The following is a 21,966-nucleotide window of genomic DNA, read 5'->3' on the forward strand; positions in this document are numbered from 1 at the left end:
GAAATCAGAAGGGAAAGTAGAACACATAGTATGTAAGGCCAATCAACTGTATGCCAAGCTGCCGAGTCATTCTGTAACTCATCTCAGTCAGATTGAGCCATGGGCAATGCCAAGCTATGTTAACTGCAGACCTGCTGCACTTCCAGTTGCACCACCAACCCTCATTGGGAAAGTCCACTAGTTGTTGGTGGAAGAAATAAACTCGGGCTGAATACTCGGGGCAAGAGTCCACCACCTTCAGCTTACCCATGAGCCATACCTGGGAAGGGATGAAAAATAAAAGAGATTAAAGAATAGAGAGATGTGCGTTAAGAGAAAAGTAAAGAAAGGGCTTTGAGAGAAAATAGAGTATGAGTGCCGAGTGATGTACGAGGCATATATCAAAAAGGGTGGAAAATAATACCTGAAGAAGTAGTGGACTCCCCGTAAACCTAGTGGTCTCTCGCTGATGAAAAGCATCTAAGCCCATCAGGGTCTCAGCCAGCATCAAACTGATACAACTCTTACCTTCTTTTAGACATTGGGCCATTTTGATCAACCGAATGCTGGTTCCACCGTAACTAGGGGCAAGAAGGAAATGCACAAGCGTACATAAACAGAGGGCATGTTGCTAAAAAGCTCACCAAAGAAGGTCTCCTCTGTCACTGATGTCAGAAAATCAATGAATCAAGCTGGGTATGTCTAGCTCTTCGTCATGGGCTAATGATCGAGCTTCAAGCAAAGTGAGCCCACGCATTCGTCCCAAAGCTTGGGTGTGGGCAAAACGGGGCTGAGGCATGATTTCCTCATCGCGTTGGGTTTCTATCAACGCTTGAAATTCTTCAAGAATTGGGCACATTTCCTGTGTTCTGAAGTGAATTACATGCGTAATTAGGTCCCAGCATCGGGTCGTGGCATGGAGGAACGGAAAGAAAAGTGGAGTATGGCTTAATGAAAAAAGCATTCATGCTGAAACCTTAGAAATTTACGTTTTTCGTGTCATCTAAAGTGGCTATCCAACCCGTGAGCTTCTCCGCAAGAAACATCTCTATTTGTGGAAGAAACAACAGCAAAAATGAGGTTCTTTTGAAGAAATCATGAAGAAAGCCTTTTGTAGAAGATAAGGTTGTGAGTGGAGGCAAGCTATAAGCTATCTAGTGGATTCATCATAAGTGGATGGCAACCCACTTTTAGTGGCAGGCAGGCCACTTTTTGTGGCCAGCAACCCACCTTTTCTGGCCTGCCATCCACTTGTGGGTCTGGCAATTTTGGCAGTCTGGTTTTGTCTTGGTCTTTGTGTTTTGAGGTCTTGTTTTGAATCTTTTGGTTTTAGCAAGTGTGTATATCTGTGTTTGAGTTGTTTTTACTTTGTTTATCGAGTTATATTTTTTCTTTTGGTCGTTGGTTGCCTCATTGCCCGATTAAGAACATTGTGCCAATACAAGTTTTTATTTTTGGGTTCAAATTCAACTCCATTTTCATTTCCATGCAAATGTGGTGCTCATGATGTAAAACAATAACTCTTTTCATAAAACTGCAGGGTTTTCGCCCAATCATAGTTTTTTTTGCAAAAGAGAGTATAGTTTTCAAAAGCAAAAGTAAAAGCCTATTTGAAGCTATACATGTGCTGAACTACCAAAATAAAAGAGACTAAGTAAAAATTCAAAAAATTGGCGCCATCTCAAGCTTGAGAGGCCTTCTTTGTCCTTTTCCTCGGAGGAGACTCAGGGGCAGTGTCTCCATCAGCACCGCTATCAGAATTAGACTCTGAGCCAGAGCCGATCTCATCATCTCCGCTCCCTGAGCCAAAGCCAACCTCGGCGTCATCTTTGCTCCCTGACCCCGAGCCAGCATCATCGCCTCCGCCCTCAGACTCAAAATGTCAGCTCACTACCTTTGCCTGCTCAAAGTCGCGGGTCTCAGTATCATTCCCGTTCAATATGGGCTCGGACTCGCTGCTCTGGCTCCAAGCACCCTTGCCCTGCCTTTGCCTTAACCTTGGAGCTCATCTTGGCCACGTGCTGGGGCCCGTCTACCACTCCTCCCTGCCGCTAGAGGAGGTGCCGCTGGTGCCGGTGCCGGTGCCGCTGGTGTCCTCAGTACAGATGGGATCTAGAAAACAAGTGTCGACATATCAGATGCAGTGTATGTATGGGGAATGAGTGCAAAAGGTACAAAATGAGTATAGTATATGAGTACAGTGTGACAGTGCAGTGAATCAGTGTAGTGGTGTGAATGTTACAGTATGCGTGTCAATATGCTAGTGGGAATATGATAGTCTGGGGTACAACAGTGTGAGGTAGCAGTGAAATGTATATGGAAAATAGAAGAGATACCTGGATATCGTGGAGATCAAGCAATGTCTCTCTCCTCTACACCAGGCCAATCAAAGAAGTGACCAGCTGGAGCAAACCCTCGTGTACTCGGTTGGTGCCTGTAAGTGTATTTGAATGATTAGTATCGGGAATAATTCCCGAAATGGAGAGTTCAGTTACAAGTTGTAAAGTGTGGTCTATACCTGAGATGCACCACGGGCTTTGACATACCTATGCCCAGCCTCGGGTCGCTTTATCGGGATCTGATAGACTGACTCGGTCGGCCGCCAACATATAAGTGCAGTCGGAATCGCTAGCCAACCAGCTGCTTGCACAATGGGAGGGGCCTCTTTAACACCGGTGTCGGCCTCTTGAGCAGCCTCACCTGCTAAGAGAGCACCTGCAGTATCGCCTACGTGAATGCCCATTAGAGGGGCCATGAGATGAGTCTGGATGAAAGTCAGATAATCGCCCTCTGCTCTGATGTAATCGGCATCCAGCCCCACCACAAACTGAATAACAGCCCTAGCCGAGAGGCTATCTGCTGTCCTCATGGATGCCGGAGGTGGCATAGGAACAACTAGAATGTGTGAGCCTAAGGTTTGGCGTATGAAACGCTTACCCAAGAACCAGGCTCGGCAAATTGGGCCCTCTAGTAAAATCTGGAATCAGGATGTGGGCCAAGCTCCAGCATACTGGTCCCTCACTCTAGCAGGCATCATTGCCCAAGGTTGCCACATAATCTGCAAACAAAGAATGTATAGATTGTTAATTGCCGCCAGTTATCAAAGTATGAATCAAAATAGTAAAAAAGTAAAATTGACTATAAGTTTTAGATTATCTCATTGCCAATCACCATATCAAAGTATCTGTGGTAGAAGGCGAAGTCATGTCATCACTGCTCCGGCACCGGCACCGACTATCATATCGCCGTGAGTAAGGCACTACGGGGGAGATCTCCTCTACAAGCTCTAGAGCCAAAGCCAGGAAGTAGGCATAAACCCATAACTGTAAGAAAATGGTAGCAGTGTTATCAACAATGCATGAGTAGATATAAAATAGAAAGTGCAAAGCAGAAAGCACAATGTGTCAACATATATAAAATAGAAAGGGCAGAAGAGTTATCAACAATGCATGAGCAGATATAAAACAAAAAGTGCAAAGCAGAAAACATAATATGTCAACAGATATAAAACAAAAAGGGCAGCAAAAAGCACAATGCATGAATAGATATAAAACAGAAAGTGCAAAGTAGAAAGCACAAGTCATGAACAAATGTTGAACAGAAAGTGTAAAAGCAAAAAGGTGTGATGCATACCTCCCCGGCTCTCCAGTAGCCTCCAACTCGCTCTCCTCTCATTCGAGAAGTGGAACTCATATAGCATAGAGTGTGGCGAGGCCAGCTCCACCCCAGTCGTAGAATCAGACTCGGGGTAAGGTCACGAGGGCGCTCAGTAAGTACAAGCTTACGGTGTTCCATCCGTTTGTAAATAAGGTGGTACCGAGTAGGAACATTAAGAAGCCCGGACATACTACTCTACCTCCTCCGGTGTCTGGGGCTCGCTTCCATGAAAGTTCTTGGTGAACTAGCTATACCTCACCATCGCCGGCCTATATGGAGGTGGGTGCGCTCCGAGCAGGTAGATCCAAGCTGCCTTCCACTCGCCCATGTCCATGTCAAAGGGGACCGGATCACCCCCTACTTCTAAGCCTGTGAACATGGAAAAGTCGTGAGGAGTCATCGTCATCTCCCAAGTAGAAAAGAGGTGGAAAGAGTTGGTGGCGTCCCACCACCTCTCCACCAGCGCTCTGAGAAAAGCCTGGCTCACCAGGTGTCGTGAGAGTCCAGTGCAGAATAGACCAAAGGCAGCCTCATTGACAAGGTCATGAACCTTTTGCGGGAGCTCATAATACCAGTCTCTCGCTGTCACAGCCCCGGAACCCCTGTGAAAACGAGAATCCCCCTGTGGTAAAGACAGATTGAATCAGATGAAAGATAGTGATAAAGAACACTCAGATGAAAGGCAATGTAAGAAATGCAGTCAAATGAAAGGCGGGAATGTATACAAAATAAAGTTTGTACCTCGAAAGTGCCATAGGAAAGGTGGGAGTGAGGCTCTTTCAGCAGAAGATCCTCTAGCATACCACCAATGAAATCATCAAAGCACTCGATGCCTCTAGGCGGTATCATGTGTGTGTAGGGGTGATAAGTCATGGAATCAAAGGGTCATACCCTCAGTGGTAGTGGCTCAAGTTTGAGCTCTGGAATGAACTCTGCCTCAAGGTCAGCCGCAATGGCCTCCACTGCCTCGCCGGCCTTAGCAATCACCAGTTCCCCAACCTTGATATGGGGTGATAGTGGAGGCAATACCTCAAGAGGAGCACCATTATGTGGAATATCATTTGCCATCTGGAAAGTGGGCGAAAAGTGGGTGAAAAATGTAGGAAAAGGGAAAAAAATAGAGAAATCTTGGAAAAAGTCAACCCCAGGAGAGAGAATATGGAAGAAAAAGTCAAAACTCGAGAAAGTTTGTGAAACTAGAGAAACTTGAGGGAAACAAGCCTGACGTGGCGAAAATGCAAAAAAATCAACGAAAACAAAATCTGATCGGTTCAAAATGTAGAGAATCAAGGGTGTTTTTTGAATAAAGTTTGTGTAGGGCATTGAAAAATGCATATAAAGCACGGATTTAGAGAGAGGAAGCACCTAGAGAGAGAGAGAGAGAGAGAGGAAGATTTCGAGCATACTTCATCTATCGCGGCAATCAGCTCGTAGGCCGGCACATACCTCTGCTCAATGATGATCAAACGCATCTGGACTCCCAAAGGGATGTCTATCATGGAAGATAGAGTTGATGAGGCGTCAGCAAACCTATTGTTCTCTCTTAACAGATGCGTGAAGGTTAACTTCTCAAACCTGGGAATCAAAATGTCTAGGGTTTGGAGATAGATTTTCATCCTTTCTTCCTTAACCTTCTAGTCTCTTTTCGCCTGAGACACAACCAGGTTCGAGTCCCCAATGACGTCCAACCTTTTTCCCCGTAGTTCCAGGACAACTTCAAAGCCAGCGATACATGCCTCGTATTCTGCTTCGTTATTTGATACTTTAAACCAGAGTTTGAAAGCTAAGGTATGTGGGAATTGTCGGGTGCTATTAGCAACACCCCTATCCCATACCCGTACTGGTTAGACGCTCCGTCAAAGTACACAGTCCAAATCTCTTCTTTGACCTGCAGAATAGCCTCATCTGGGAACAAATACTCTACTGCTTCGTCTCCCTTCACTGGGTGATCGGCTAGGAACTCCGCTACCGCTCTCCCTTTTACAGACTTGCGAGTCATATACTTCAAATCAAATTCAGAGAGAAGAATCAACCAACGGGCTAGCCTACCCGTGAGTGCTAGTTTCTCGAAGAGATATTTGATGGGATCTAATCTCGAAACCAGAATTACGGAGTGAGCTAATAGGTAGTGCCTCAGCTTCCTGGTAGCCCATACTAAGGCCAAACAAGCCTTCTCAAGCGGAGTGTCTGATATTCTAGCATCTTCTTGCTCAGGTAATAGATGGCCTTCCCCACTTTATCCTCAGATTCCTATGAAAGCATGCAGCCCATAGTCGTGTCGGTTACTGACAGGTACAAACTCAATGGTTTCCCCGGCTCTGGGGGTGACAACATGGGTGGGTTCTGTAGATCTTGCTTGATCTGCTCAAAAGCAACCTGGCATCGGTCATCCTATCGGAATTTCTTTCCTTTCTTCAGGAGACCAAACAGTGGTTCACAAGTCAAGGTTAATTTTGCAATAAACCATCTTATGAATTGCACTTTTCCCAAAAAGCCTCGTATCTCTTTTTCAGTCCTTGGTGGTGAAATTTCTAGTATGGCCATGATTTTGGAAGGATCGACTTCGATGCCCCTCTGCGTGATCAAGAACCCCAGCATTTTCCCTGCTATGACACCAAAAGTACATTTCTGAGGATTCAGTTGCAACCGAAATTCTTTGATCCATTGGAAAAATTTCTTCAAGGCAGTGTAGTAGCCTTCTCTTTCCTTGGACATGACAATCATGTCGTCCATGTACACCTCAACCTCTTTGTAGATCATATCATACAAGATCGTATTTACAGCCCTGTTGATAAGTAACCCCAACATTCTTCAAACCAAACGGCATTACCCTGCAGCAGTAGGTTCCCTACGGGGTGGTGCATGCAGTCTTCTCCTTATCTTTGGGTGCCATCAAGATCTGGTTGTACTTGGAAAACCCATCCATAAAAGAAAGCAAAGCATGGCCCACGGTGAAGTCCACCAGTTCGTCGATGTGCGGTAGAGAAAAGTCATCCTTCAGACTGGCTTTATTCAGATCTATGAAATCTACACACACTCAAATTTAGTCGTCTTTCTTCGGCACCAGAACAATGTTGGCCAACAAAGTAGGACACTAAGATGCTAGCAAGAACCCTACGTCAATCTGCTTGGTGACCTCTTTCTTAATTTTCATAGCCCAATCCGGGCATACTCTCCTGTAGTCGTCCCCGAACGTCCCGGGAGGGAAATCCCGATTTGATCATTTGGGCTTACTACAGTTTGGACTCAAATTGTCACGGTTCTTAATCTGCACCAAAGAGTCCAAATCCGACAAATCGTTTTGAAAAATAGATTTTTGTAAAGAAGTGCCAAACATGGACTGCTTTGCCAGATACAGAGTCGCCACCTAAATATTTTATTTTCGGGGAAACCCTGACTCGTTTGCCTAAGGCCACGTGTCCGTTATCACCAAAGTTGCCTCGGCTAGGGAACTTGGGTACGATTGGGGAAGGTCAGCAATGAGCACCCCCTCTCGCCCGATCCGAAGATCGGCCTCTACTAACCATGATATCTTGTTTTGAAAACATTATGCGTTCTTATTCCGGTTATTAGCCTAGATTTACTATGTGATGCGCACAGCACAAAAGTATATACTAGATCGCCTAATTTGGAACAAAGCATCGCATATCCGTTTTTTTGGAAATGATTTGAAATCTGCTACTCACGAGTAGGCTAAAACACGGATTTCAATGAGGTGTTCCAACTCAAACAATCCAACCTTCACCCACAGGCATCCAGGCAGTAATATTACATAAGCACATAGCCACATGGTAAGCATGCTGTCATGTTAACATTCACACTCATGCGAGATGCTAAAGCAAAAATACTTACATCGTACTCCGTGCCAAAGCAATGAACTAGTTAGTAATCATGCATGATCCTAGTTCAAGTTAACAAATGGCTAATGCAACACATACTGAATGTCATTAGAACAGGCTCGGCTAATCTAAGGATGACATGTGAAATGCGACAACTCGATGCACGTATTCAAGTTTGGAATTGAAATACTATGCGGTTAGCATGATGCACCGAGCCCGGTGAATGCAAGACTGATGAATGAGGCACGCATGCATAGCATAAGGTATGCTAAATTAAACCTGCCATAATGCTAACCACCAAAGCAGATAAGTAAAAGGGAAAAAGAAGTGGGGGTTGGAAGACATGCACACACGCACCCACACTTATTACAAATTCGCCCTCGCTCGGAGGGACCAAAAGAATAATACACTTTAATTAACCTACAAGCTAATTAAATAATTTACAAACCACCTAATTAATTAACAAATCAATTAAGCTAAGGAAAGCATTAAAAGGCCTCGGGAAAAGGGATGCATGCGTGCTCGAATTGGCTTCTCCCGGAAATCCAATGCCATGCACAAGCTGCCCCTGTTTTCCCTGCTCTGCTCCTCTGAAAATGGCACAATTCCCAAGGTATACCTCATGAACACTGGGGAATGCCACCGGACATGAGGAATGGTCACCGGCCAAATAGAAGTGGTCATCGACCATCTATGCAGTTATCGGCCATCAATAATTGGTCGATCGGCACTTGATGTAGTCGACCGGCCAAAGCGTCCTGCAGAACTTGTTTTGACAGCAGCAGAGGGCAAAACAAGGCATGACAATGCATTTCAAGCAAATGTGTGCACCAATACACCCATTATCATGTTTATGACTCAAAGGGGGATACTACTCGATTCTCGGACCACCAATCGCGCATTTCAATGCGTGATGGCCCAAGAAACCAAGTTGTGCACTTTCATGTCAAATGAAATGCAAACTAAATAAGCACATAAAGGCCCAACCTCTATCACTTGATTTCAAGAGGCAAGGCATGCATGTTCAATGCAATGCACCCTAGGCGTGGAAACTAAGTAGGCAACATGAACATGTGGCAAGCATGGAAAGCATATAACAAGTATGCAAGCTAATTGAGAATGCAAGATGCAATGCCAACATGCAAATGTGCAAAACATGTGGCATGTTAAGCAATCAAAACAAAGATGAGAATGCATGCCAAATGCACTATGATTCAAGCATGCAACACATGCGGTAGGCCAAGTATTCAACAACACACAAGGCGAGCATGCAGTAACACGCGAACAATTGACTCAAACCAAGGTGGACAGCTCTCTACTAAGCCCAAACAGTGGCCAAAGGCTATGGAAATGGGACCAAATGCACATACAAGCATGTATGCATACATGATCCAATTCCTAAGCATCAAAAGGCAACTTTTAAGCACACTAAAAGTGAGGACAATCATGGACTAATGGCATGAATACTAAGCTCTGAAATCAAGCTATAAAAGGTGCCAAACCAAGTAAACAAGACAAACTAAGCATGTAATGATGTCCGAAACTCAAGGTAAGCCAAGGGGCTTAAACCATGGCCATACCAACCAAGCCTCACAAGGCTAAGAGGACTTAAAGTAGTCCCACGGTAGACCTAAACAAAGCTAAGGACACGCCTAGATAGCATCTAAGTGGCCTACGCATGGAAGCATACAAAATAGGCCAAACTTGGAGCACAAGACTACAACCTTTTAAAGCATTAAGGAAGCATCAAATGCAAGCATACAAGCATACCATGGGGACTAAAATGATGCTATAAGTGGTGCCAAACCACTGAAACAAGCTAAGCAATGCATGCTAAACACTCACACACCCGAGGCTAGCAAGTCAAAATACAAGGTGGCTATACAAAGCAGGTCAAGCATGGCCAAAGCAATTAAAAACAGAGCTAAAGCGTACTAAATCATGCATAAAAGCTTCACAAAGCTTGGCCAAAATCATGCTATAACAAGGCTCAAAGCACAAAGCATGTTAAGGCAAATTCATGGCAATACATGACAAGTATGCTAAGCATGCATGGTGTGTCTAAACCAACTAAAAATAGTGCTATATCATAACAAAATAGGCACAAATAACACTTAAGACATGGCCAACATGAACGTAAAAATGGTGCTCACACATGAGGCTAAAATGGCACTTTTTGAAGGCAACAAGGAGAGGGGATGGCCCTCTCCTTCTTAGGACCTTAAAGCACCATCCCCACCACTGAAATCCCTCAAGATTTCAATGGTGAGGAGGCCCAAACATGGTGGTCCCGAAGCTCACCAAAATAGCACAAAATGGTGTCCAAACAAGGCCTAAGAGGGGTCAAACAATCCCAAAGCTCAAAGCAATCTTAAACAACTATTTTAAGCAAGTAAAAACAAGAATTTTATATGTTATACACTAAGCTCAAAAACAGATGCAAGATAGGCAAAAAGACTATGCAAAAATGGAGTATTTAAAGGTAAAGTTCTTACCCTTGTAGACCCCTTCAAGAACAGCACTCCAGCTGATTTCCTTAGCTCAAAACTTCAAAAACAACCTAATGGTTCCTCAGCAACCATGGTAAGGTGTAAAACTAGGTGTTTGTGCACAAAAGTAAGGACAAACACACACTTATACACAAAGAGAGGGAGATATAGAGATAAAATAGATACACTATGGCTAACCCTAATCCAGACCTCTGGAACTCAACCCTCTAACCCTTGAGGAGGGAGGAGAAGCCCTCCTCTTATAGAGGATCACTCTTGCAAAGCTTACAAGACAAGCTAAGCAAGAGTGAAATCCCTCCATACACGTGTATGGAGGGGGTGCAAGGTGTATGCCAGCTAGCATACCTGGCATAAAAATATCTGCAAAAGTAGATACACAGTGGTCGGCCTGCCAAAAATGACAAATTGGCCAAAACAATGGTCGGCCGACCATCAATAGTGCCGACCGGCCAAATATTTGGCCGATGGCAACAAAACAATGGTCAGTGGCCTCAAGCCATGGCCGGTGAGGTGAGGGGATGGCCAACAAGCCATTCCCTGCCTTCCAAAGCAAAACACAAGTGTTTGGTGCAAAACCAAACACAAAACAGTCGAGTCGAGAGATCCTGAGGCAAGGCGCGTGGCCGAGACCTTCGGGAACTCAAGACGACGACAAACATAGATGATCACCGAGTGTTCAAACGGTGACGTCCAAGTCTTAAGGATGGTCAAAAATAGGGTGTCTACGGTTGCCCCTCTTTGACAGAACTCGAAAGTCATAACAATGACGGGAGTGAGTGTCAAAGCCCAGAGACAACCCATTTTTGACAAGGCCGAAGACTTAGACAAAGCATACAAGACAATAAAGATTGCGCCCGAAGGTAGGGGCAAAATGCAACTGACAATGCAAGAAGCCGAGCATAACTTATGATCATGCAAAGAAAGCTGTAACGAAGCATAACATGCGACAGTTTTAAGCAAGAACCAAGCTATATTACAATGCAAAAAGGATGTAAGAGAATTATTCAATTCTCGATACGTCTTACACAGAGAATACAATACCAGTGCAGCTCGTCTGGTTGCACCAGCTTCAAATGAACCGTACATACAATATCGTGCCTGAAAGAGAAAGAAAACTTAACAGGTACGATATCGTTAGCAACATGCATAACAATGCAATCTAAGCTGCGTAACAACGCCAGTAAAGGAGTGCATGACAATGCAACCTATGTGTGACAACGCATAACAATGCAGAATGGATGCAAAATGATAATGCAATATATACAAAACTATATATAAACAATGCGAATGATATGCAATGCAATTGAAACATAATCAAACCATAAGCAGTTCAAAACCACACAAATATCATGAAGATGATGAAGATGCAAACTCCGTCTACCATAGAAAAGGTGCCGACACCCTCAAACCACAATACCAGCAGTGGAATAGGCGCATACACATGCAGAACTATGAGTAATGTAGACGGACACAAGAACAAGTAATTGGGTGGAATGACATAAGTGAGGCACGCTCTGCTCAGAAAAGATCATGATCCTAAATACTAGATGCAAAACACTATACCACAATGTAATGAATGAAATGGATATGGTGCGCGACCAAAACATATCTTGCCTAGGAAAGGCATAGATACAAACAAACCACGTTTAACACAGAAATGGTGCCGTCAACCTCAACACTAGGTGCGTACACATAATATCATAACCGTGCTTCAACGCGAGGAGTATGGGCACATACTAGACCAAGCTCAACATGGGAAGGCGCAAGCCATGGATGGAGGTGATGCAATGAATGCATGCAAGCTACAATGCAATATATACAATCTGCAATGGAATATTTACGATAGATAAGGCCTGCGGCTGAACTGTATGTTGCCTAGGAAAGGCATGGACACATACAAACCATGTTAAACACAGAAATGGTGTTGTCACCCTCAACACTAGGTGCATACACATAATATCATAACCGTGCATCAATGTGAAAAGTATGGGCACATACCATACCAAGCTCAACATGGAAAGGTGCAAACCATAGGTGGATAAGGCAGTAAATGCATGCAAACTATAATGCAATCGATATTCTATATGCAATGGATGGAGCAGATAAGGCATGCAGCCAAACCGTATCTTGCTTAGAAAAGGCATGGACACATACAAACCATGTTTAACACAGAAATGGTGCCGTCACCCTCAACACTGGGTGCGTACACATAATATCATAACCGTGCGTCAACGTGAAAAGTATGGGCACATACCAAACCGAGCTCAACATGGAAACGCACAAGCCGTAGATGGAGGTGATGCAGTGAATGCATGCAATATAAACTATGTACAAATGCAATGTAATAGCTAAATGCAATGGATGGAATGGATAAGGCCCACAGCCAAACCTTATCTTGCCTAGGAAAGGCATGGACACATACAGACCATGTTTAACACGGAAACGGTGCCGTTACCCTCAACACTGGGTGCGTACACATAATATCATAACCGTGCGTCAACGTGAAAAGTATGGGCACATACCAGGCCGAGCTCAACATCGAAAGGTGCAAACCATAGGTGGATTATGCAGTAAATGCATGCGATAGATTCTATATGCAATGTAATAGACATAATAGATAACAAAATGCAATGTAGTTGGGAAGTGAAAGTACCTTGCAGGGGTAATTGACGATGACTCACCTCATGCTGCTGGGGATCTTTCACTTCTTCTTGGTTGAACCATAGGTACTACTTTTCTCCCTGGCCATTGTCGCAGCTTTCCCTATTCTCCAGCAGGGTGACAGACTAGGTTGAATCAGTATCCAGAATTGAGGCGCATACAGATGCTATCTCAATCTATGGGGCTGCCATACAGACTTTAAGCCGAGGATATATCCCTCGGTATTTAAACCAGACTTTGGTCTCAGAAATCCTGAACCTTTGTGTTCTAGGCATGAGCCATTCGAACTCTAGTTTCCACTGTCTCAGTTGGTCTCCTAGGAACTCACCGCAAACATAGGCAGGTGACTATACCAGACCACCGGAAGTCGTTTGGGCAAGACAAACACCAAAGGAATTGCACCTTTAGAGGATTTAAGGTCTCCTAGACCAGCGAATGCACAAGACAGTGCGAATGAAGATGCATGATTTAAGGTCTCCTAGACCAGAGGATTTAAGGCCTCCTAGACCAGAGGGTGCACAAGACAGTGCGAACTAAAGGTGCACAAAACAGTGTGAGTAGGGTGAATGCAAAAGAGGAAAATACTCTAACCATGCTGGAATCATGAGAGGAGGAAAAACAAACAATCAGATGCGCATACGACGCAACCTAAGTCAAATTCGAAACACGCTGAAATGGTGTGAGGAAGGGGACGCTCAAATCATGCTGAAATCGTAAAAGAAGGTCCAAGACAAACCGCCCAAGTGTGTACCAAACACAAACTGAGATGAATTCCAAACACACTAAAATCGTGTGAGGAAAGAAACACTCAAACCACGCTGAAATCGTGAGAGGAGGTCCAACAATCCGCCCAGCGTGTCTACAACGCAACTTGGGATAAATTCCAAACACGCTGAAATCGCGTAAGGAACGGGACACTCAAACCACACTGAAATCGTGAGAGGAGGTCCAACAATCCACCCAGCGCGTCTACAATGCAACTTGGGATAAATTCTAAACACATTGAAATTGCGTAAGGAATGGGACACTCAAACCATGCTGAAATCGTGAGAGGAGGTCCAACAATCCGCCCAGCGCGTTTACAACGCAACTTGGGATAAATTCCAAACACGCTGAAATCGCGTAAGGAACGGGACACTCAAACCACGCCGAAATCGTGAGAGAAGGTCCAACAATCCGCCCAGCGCGTCTACAACGCAACTTGGGATAAATTCCAAACACGTTGAAATCGCGTAAAGAACGGAACACTCAAGCCATGCTGAAATCGTGAGAGGAGGTCTAACAATCCGCCCAGCGTGTCTACAACGCAACTTGGGATAAATTCCAAACACGCTGAAATCGCGTAAGGAACAGGACCCTCAAACCATGCTGAAATCGTGAGAGGAGGTCCAACAATCCGCCCAGCGCGTCTACAACGCAACCTGGGATAAATTCCAAACACGCTGAAATCGCGTAAGGAATGGGACACTCAAACCACGATGAAATCGTGAGAGGAGGTCCAACAAACTATCAGGCGCGTGCCTGGCGCAACCTGAGAAAGTCCCGGAGGACAACGAACCCAAACGCTGCTCAGCGTAAAAGGATAAACGATAGAAGATAACACAAGATGCAAATAAATGCAAGTAAGGTGTGCATGACAATACAAGTGGAAGAGTGCATAACAATACGGGTGGAAGGGTGCATAACTTCGAAGCAGGCTTGATCTTGCGCTTGAGGTAAAGGTACACTCATACTTCGGAGCATTGACAAGTCTTGACAAGGTACATCCGGAATACAATCACGGAATTTTTTGAAGTTGAAGCACACTCAGATGCTTCAATTTTTGATCTTTTCTTTTGCTTTGAAATCCAGAACCTATATAGCTTCAGATAGGTCCTGGTTCTACCGTTCTCACATGACCTAGGTTGAACCCTGCAGTTTATGAAAGAACCGAATCCTTTTTTTCACAAATGCGGAGAATGGCACAGCACTCTGAGCACAAAACGATTTTATTGTGGAATTTTAGATTGAGAAGCGAGTTCTTAACTGGGTATTGAGCCTATGACTGACCACAGCAAAAAGGACTCAACAACTGAAAACAAAAGGTAAACAACCTAAACACATCTACTGACACTCGAAACGACTCAAAACAAGAATCGTGACAAACAAAACACAACAAAACACAAGACTCAAATATGCACAGGGAGCCTGTTTCTCCGGGTATGTTTCCCACCCTTTCTTATTTGTGATCCTCACATCACTCGGGCTCTATTTTTTTAAAAAAGCCCTTTTCTCACTTTTTCTCTCAGCGCACATCTCTCTATTCTTCAATCTCTTATTTTTTATCCCTCCCTTGGGTGGTTGAAGGATAAGCTTGAAATTGTGGGCTCTTGCCCCTGGTATTCTACCAGATTCTCATTCTTGTTCACAACAGTGAGTTTCTCCCATAGAGGGGTTGCGCTACAACTGGGTATATAGCAAATCTGCAGCTGACATCGGTTGACGATGCTTTGCTGGGGAGTTTGGATGTGATCAGATCTATCCAAATGAGGGAGTGGAATATCTTGATCCATTCCAGTTCGTGATTCACACTTGGCTTGATACCTCGTTGCTTGGAGGATGTGAGAGCTTTCTGCCCTTTTGCGATCAGCTTCAGTGGTGCCCTTTTTTGGCAGGTAGAGTGCCCTTTCTGGCAAGTATGTTGACAATGGGGAAAAGATAGAACACCTGACTCGACTGTGTCCCTAGTTCATTATTTTGACCATTTTTGTTTTGGTTTTCTACTAAAACAATTTTGACCAAGATAAGAGTAAGATTAATATGCTTGTTCAATCTTCTGATTTAAAATCATGCAAGTCAGGCTATGAGCACTGAAAATTTTCCTTTTTTAGGTCCAAGAAATTGTCCAGTTTTGGAAAATGAAATAATTTTCGAGAAATTAGTCAACCTCAGTAAAAATTCTCAAAAACTGTTTTTGTAAACGGCCATTGCTCGACGAGCACAGAACCTACTCTTGAGATGCACAACCTCGGATCCGAAGGGAAATTGCCCCTTGTTTAAAGGACACTACATGGCAACGGAAAGTTGCCCCTTATTTGAAAAGCACCACAGCGCATTGTATGGCAATAGAAAGTTGCCCCTTGTCTGAACGGCACCGCAGCGCATTGTAATCAGTTTTCATGGTAATGATCACAGCCAAACGCTCGGATATAGAGAAGGCAAGGACCATCAAAACCAATACATGGACACAATCGAATTGGAAGTGTTTATGGCTGGACTTCAGAATGAAGTTGCCTACGTATCCCAAACATTGGAATCAAGCCTTACGTAGTTTGGGGTTAAGGTACATTCGGGTATTAACCTCTCCTTTTGCGCTCTAACTTTTGCCAAGGCCGCCCTTCTGGGTTTTCGACCTTGCGAGCTTTGTTCTTCTTTTCTTTTTTCATTTCTTCTCTTTTTCTTTTTTTTTTTCTTTTCTTTTTTTCTTTTTTCATTCTTTGCATTTTTTTTTTGTTCTTTTTGTTCTTTTTTTTTTTTTTTTTTGCTCTAACTTTTGCCTAGGTCGCCCTTCCGGGTTTTCGGCCCAACGAGCCTCTCAAGGGTAAAAGTGTAGCTTTGTCCATGTCAAATGGTTTTGAGATCCCAAAGTCATCTGAATCTAGGAGAATGGCTGCTGTTCGCTGGTGATGCAGGAGTCCATCCAATGGGGGGCTGAATTTGCCCCTTAGTGTTGCGGATAGGAACTCAGTTGTTCTTTAGCAATACCTTCTTCTTTCCTCCCTTCTGGGATTTGGCACTCTTGCCAGTCTTCATTGGTTTGTAGGAATGACTCATCTTTCACTCTTCGAGCACATCTGACATTTTTCTGCCCCTAGTTCCAGTGCCTCTGATCTAGATTTGCAAGCTTCCTTTGATCACATCTGATATTTTCACCCTTAGTTCATGGGCTGCTTCTGATCTGGCCATACGGGCCTCATATTGTGGTTGACCGTTGAACATTTTGAGTCCGAGTTCAAGGTTTGAAAGCAAGGGATCAAGTTTCGAGACTGAGAGCGATCCTAGGCTGCATAATCTCAAGAGCGATTCCACACAGGTCTCTGCAAGACTGCGCAAAATATTTTTTGAAATCTTTTAAGAAAGCGACTAATCGCTCGCGTGGAAGACAATGTGAAACCAATCTAGATCAAGCCAGGATCCTTCTCAATACTCACACTAGCAAGCATGATCTCATTCATTAAGGGCTTAGCATGCCTTTCTTTCTCTCAATTGATCAAATTTTTGCAAATCCCGAGGAATTCCTTCCTCTTTGTTTTCATCACAATGTTCAAAAAGTTTTGAAAAAACTTAGGTCAATGCAATGATTTCAAGGCACAAAAAAAAGGTGAAAAACACTGCCATCTCATTCAGAACTTTCGGCACAATTGGCACAAGGCAAAAGCAAACACAAGAGTGTGAAAATCACTACTGTTTCATTCAGATCTGTTGGAACAACTGGCCCCCAGACAGAAACAGACACAAAAGAAATGGTGCAAAATACAAAGACAAAACAAGAGAGTGATGTCCGAGGTAACACCTCGAAATCACCCGACTCCAACACAACAAGACAGACTTGATACAATAAGACAGACTCAACAGGACTGACTTGGTACAACGAGACAGACTCAACAGGACTGACTCAGTACAACGAGACAGACTTAACGGGACTGACTCGATACAACAAGACAGACTCAACAGCACTGACTCAATACAATAAGACAGACTCAATACCCAAGTCAGAAAGTAGAATAAACAGCATTCGTAAATGCTCAAAATAGTGCGTGCCATCCATCACATTTGGAGTAAACTGAGCACCAACAGTAAGTGGTTCATCCCCCGATCACATAACAACACGGGTCCAGAGTACCTGAGGGATATTAGACCCTTCTGGAGCTATGGTTCCAAAACTTCTTAGCAAAAGAGAAAACAGACAGCACCTCAGCCTGATTTCACCAGAACAGATATGAGCAAAGCTGAATGACTGTGCTCTCTACTGAATTCTGCCCAAAATTCTACCTGTAAACTGATACCCTCAGGTAAAACTGATTCCACCAAATACTAAAGCCCGCGAGCCTGATACTCGGACTCGCAAACTGATGCATGCATTCCTGTAGAGACACACTCTAAAAGCACGTAGCAAACAAGTGAGAGCCAAAAACACCCCTATGTTGGGGTAGGGTTTCCCTATCCTATTTTGTCAGGAGCTAAGGTTTCACTACGCACGCAGCGGTTTCAAACAACCTATAATTGGGTAAGCAACATGTCCTAGCTTGGAATGGTCACTATGGATTCCGAATATGCACTAGGTCGAATGGTCAAAAGGGTGCCCCGGTGAAAACCAGGGTTTCTGTTCCCATCGTGGTAGAGCCCGTAACCGGTCAACCTTATGGCACGCTTCTCAAAGCGAGCCTCCGACAAACCGTTCAGGAATAGCAGACGGCAAACACGGTGTCCTAGGTGCACCGATGCAAATGCAATGCAAAGAAACACATAAGTGTAGTCAAAACAAGATATCATGAGTTCGAGTCAAGTTCTCTAAATCCCCAGCAGAGTCGCCAGAAACTGTAGACGTCCCCGAACGTCCCGGGAGGGAAATCCCGATTTGTTCATTTGGGCTTATTACAGTTCGGACTCAAATTGTCACGGTTCTTAATCTGAACCAAAGAGTCCAAATCCGACAAATCGTTTTGGAAAATAGATTTTTGTAAAGAAGTGTCAAACATGGACTGCTTCGCCAGATATAGAGTCGCCACCTAAATATTTTATTTTGGGGGAATTCGGGAAACCCTGACTCGTTTGCCTAGGGCCACGTGTCCGTCATCACCAAAGTAACCTTGGGTCGGGAACTTGGCTACGATTGGGGAAGGTCAGCTATGAGCACCCCCTCTTGCCGGATCTGAAGATCGGCCTCTACTAACCATGATATCTTGTTTTGAAAGCATTATGCGTTCTTATTCCGGTTATTAGCCTAGATTTACTATGTGATGCGCACAGCACAAAAGTATAGACTAGATCGCCTAATTTGGAACAAAGCATCGCATATCCGTTTGTTTGGAAATGATTTGAAATCTGCTACTCACGAGTAGGCTAAAACACGGATTTCAATGAGTTGTTCTAACTCAAACAATCCAACCTTCACCCACAGGCATTCAGGTAGTAATATCACATAAGCACATAGCCACATGGTAAACATGTTGTCATGTTAACATTCACACTCATGCGAGATGCTAAAGCATAAATACTTACATCGTACTCCGGGCCAAAGCAATGAACTAGTTAGTAATCATGTATGATCCTAGTTCAAGTTAACAAATGGCTAATGCAACGCATACTGATTGTCATTAGAACAGGATTGGCTAATCTAAGGATGACATGTGAAATGCGACAACTCGATGCAAGTATTCAAGTTTGGAATTGAAATACTCTGCAGTTAGCATGATGCGCCGAGCCCGGCGCATGCAAAACTGATGAATGATGCATGCATGCATAGCATAAGGTATGCTAAATTAAACATGCCCTAATACTAACCATCAAAGTAGGTAAGTAAAAGGGAGAAAGAAGTGGGGGTTGGAAGACATGCACACACGCACCCACACTTATTACAAATTCGCCCTCGCTCGGAGGGACCAAAAGAATAATACACTTTAATTAACCTACAAGCTAATTAAATAATTTACAGACCACCTAATTAATTAACAAATCAATTAAGCTAAGGAAAGCATTAAAAGGCCTCGGGAAGAGGAATGCACGCGTGCTCGGATTGGCTTCGCCCGGAAATCCAATGCCATGCACAAGCTGCCTCTGTTTTCCCTGTGCTGCTCCTCTAAAAATGGCACAATTCCCAAGGTCTATCTTATGAACACTGGGGAATGCCACCGACCATGAGGAATGGTCACCGGCCAAATAGAAGTGGTCATCGACCATCTATGGAGTTATCAGCCATCAATAAATGGTCGATCGGCACTTGATGTAGTCGACTAGCCAAAGCTTCCTACAGAACCTGTTTTGACAGCAGCGGAGGGCAAAACAAGGCATGGCAATGCATTTCAAGCAAATGTGTGCACCAATACACCCCTTATCATGTTTATGACTCAAAAGGGGATAGCACTTGATTCTCGAACCACTAATCGCGCATTTCAATGCGTGATGGCCTAAGAAACCAAGTTGTGCACTTTCATGTCAAATGAAATGCAAACCAAATAAGCACATAAAGGCCCAACCTCTATCACTTGATTTTAAAAGGCAAGGCATGCATGTTCAATGCAATGCACCCTAGGCGTGGAAACTAAGTAGGCAACATGAACATGTGGCAAGCATGGAAAGCATATAACAAGTATTCAAGCTAATTGAGCGTGCAAGATGCAATGCCAATATGCAAATATGCAAAACATGTGGCATGTTAAGCAATCAAAACAAAGATGAGAATGCATGCCAAATGCACGATGATTCAAGCATGAAACACATGCGGTAGGCCAAGTATTCAACAACACACAAGGCGACCATGTAACAACACGCGAACAATGGACTCAAACCAAGGTGGACAGCTCTCTACTAAGCCCAAACAGTGGCCAAAGGCTATGGAAATGGGACCAAATGCACATACAAGCAAGTACGCATACATGATTCAATTCCTAAGCATCAAAAGGCAACTTTTAAGCACACTAAAAGTGAGGACAATCATAGACTAATGGCATGAATACTAAGCTCTGAAATCATGTTATAAAAGGTGCCAAACCAAGTAAACAAGACAAACTAAGCATGCAACGATGTCCGAAACTCAAGGTAAGCCAAGGGGCTTAAACCATGGCCATACTAACCAAGCCTCACAAGGCTAAGAGGACTTAAAGTAGTCCCAAGGTAGACCTAAACAAAGCTAAGGACATGCCTAGATAGCATCTAAGTGGCCTACGCATGGAAGCATACAAAATAGGCCAAACTTGGAGCACAAGACTATAACCTTTTAAAGCATTAAGGGAGCATCAAATGCAAGCATACAAGCATACCATGGGGACTGAAATGATGCTATAAGTGGTGCCAAACCACTGAAACAAGCTAAGCAATGCATGCTAAACACTCACACACTCGAGGCTAGTAAGCCAAAATGCAAGGTGGCTATACAAAGCAGGTCAAGCATGGCCAAAGCAATTAAAAACAGAGCTAAAGCGTACTAAATCATGCATAAAATCTTCACAATGCTTGGCTAAAATCATGCTATAACAAGGCTCAAAGCACAAAGCATGTTAAGGCAAATTCATGGCATTACAAGACAAGTATGCTAAGCATGGATGGTGTGTCTAAACCAACTAAAAATAATACTATATCATAACAAAATAAGCACAAATAACACTTAAGACATGGCCAACATGAACTTAAAAATGGTGCTCACACATGAGGCTTAAATGGCACTTTTTGAAGGCAACAAGGAGAGGGGATGGCCCTCTCCTTCTTAGGACCTTAAAGCACCATCCCGACCACTGAAATCCCTCAAGATTTCAGTGGTGAGGAGGCCCAAGCAAGGTGGTCCTGGAGCTCACCAAAATAGCACAAAATGGGGCCCAAACAAGGCCTAAAGGGGTCAAACCCCAAAGCTCAAAGCAACCTTAAACAACTATTTTAAGCAAGTAAAAACAAGACTTTTATATGTTATACACTAAGCTCAAAAATAGATGTAAGGTAGGCAAAAAGACTATGCAAAAATGGAGTATTTAAAGGTAAAGTTCTTACCCTTGTAGACCCCTTCAAGAACAGCACTCCAGCTGATTTCCTTAGCTCAAAACTTCAAGAACAACCTAATGGCTCCTCAGCAACCAAGGTAAGGTGTAAAACTAGGTGTTTGTGCACAAAAGTAAGGACAAACACACACTTATACACAAAGAGAGGGAGATATAGAGATAGAATAGATACACTATGGCTAACCCTAATCCAGACCTCTGGAACTCAACCCTCTAACCCTTGAGGAGGGAGGAGAAGCCCTCCTCTTATAGAGGATCACTCTTGCAAAGCTTACAAGACAAGCTAAGCAAGAGTGAAATCCCTCCATACACGTGTATGGAGGGGGTGCAAGGTGTATGCCAGCTAGCACAGCTGGCATAAAAATATCTGCAAAAGCAGATGCACAGTGGTCGGCCCGCCAAAAATGACAAATGGGCCAAAACAATGGTCGACCGACCATCAATAGTGCCGACCGGCCAAACATTTGGCCGATGGCAACAAAACAGTGGCCGGTGGCCTCATGCCATGGCCGTTGAGGTATGGGGATGGCCAACAAGCCATTCCCTGCCCTCCAAAGCAAAACACAAGTGTTT

The sequence above is a fragment of the Camellia sinensis genome, chromosome 8 (genome assembly GCF_055761805.1).
Source record: "Camellia sinensis isolate YWXY chromosome 8, ASM5576180v1, whole genome shotgun sequence".
Taxonomy (NCBI): Eukaryota; Viridiplantae; Streptophyta; class Magnoliopsida; order Ericales; family Theaceae; genus Camellia; species Camellia sinensis.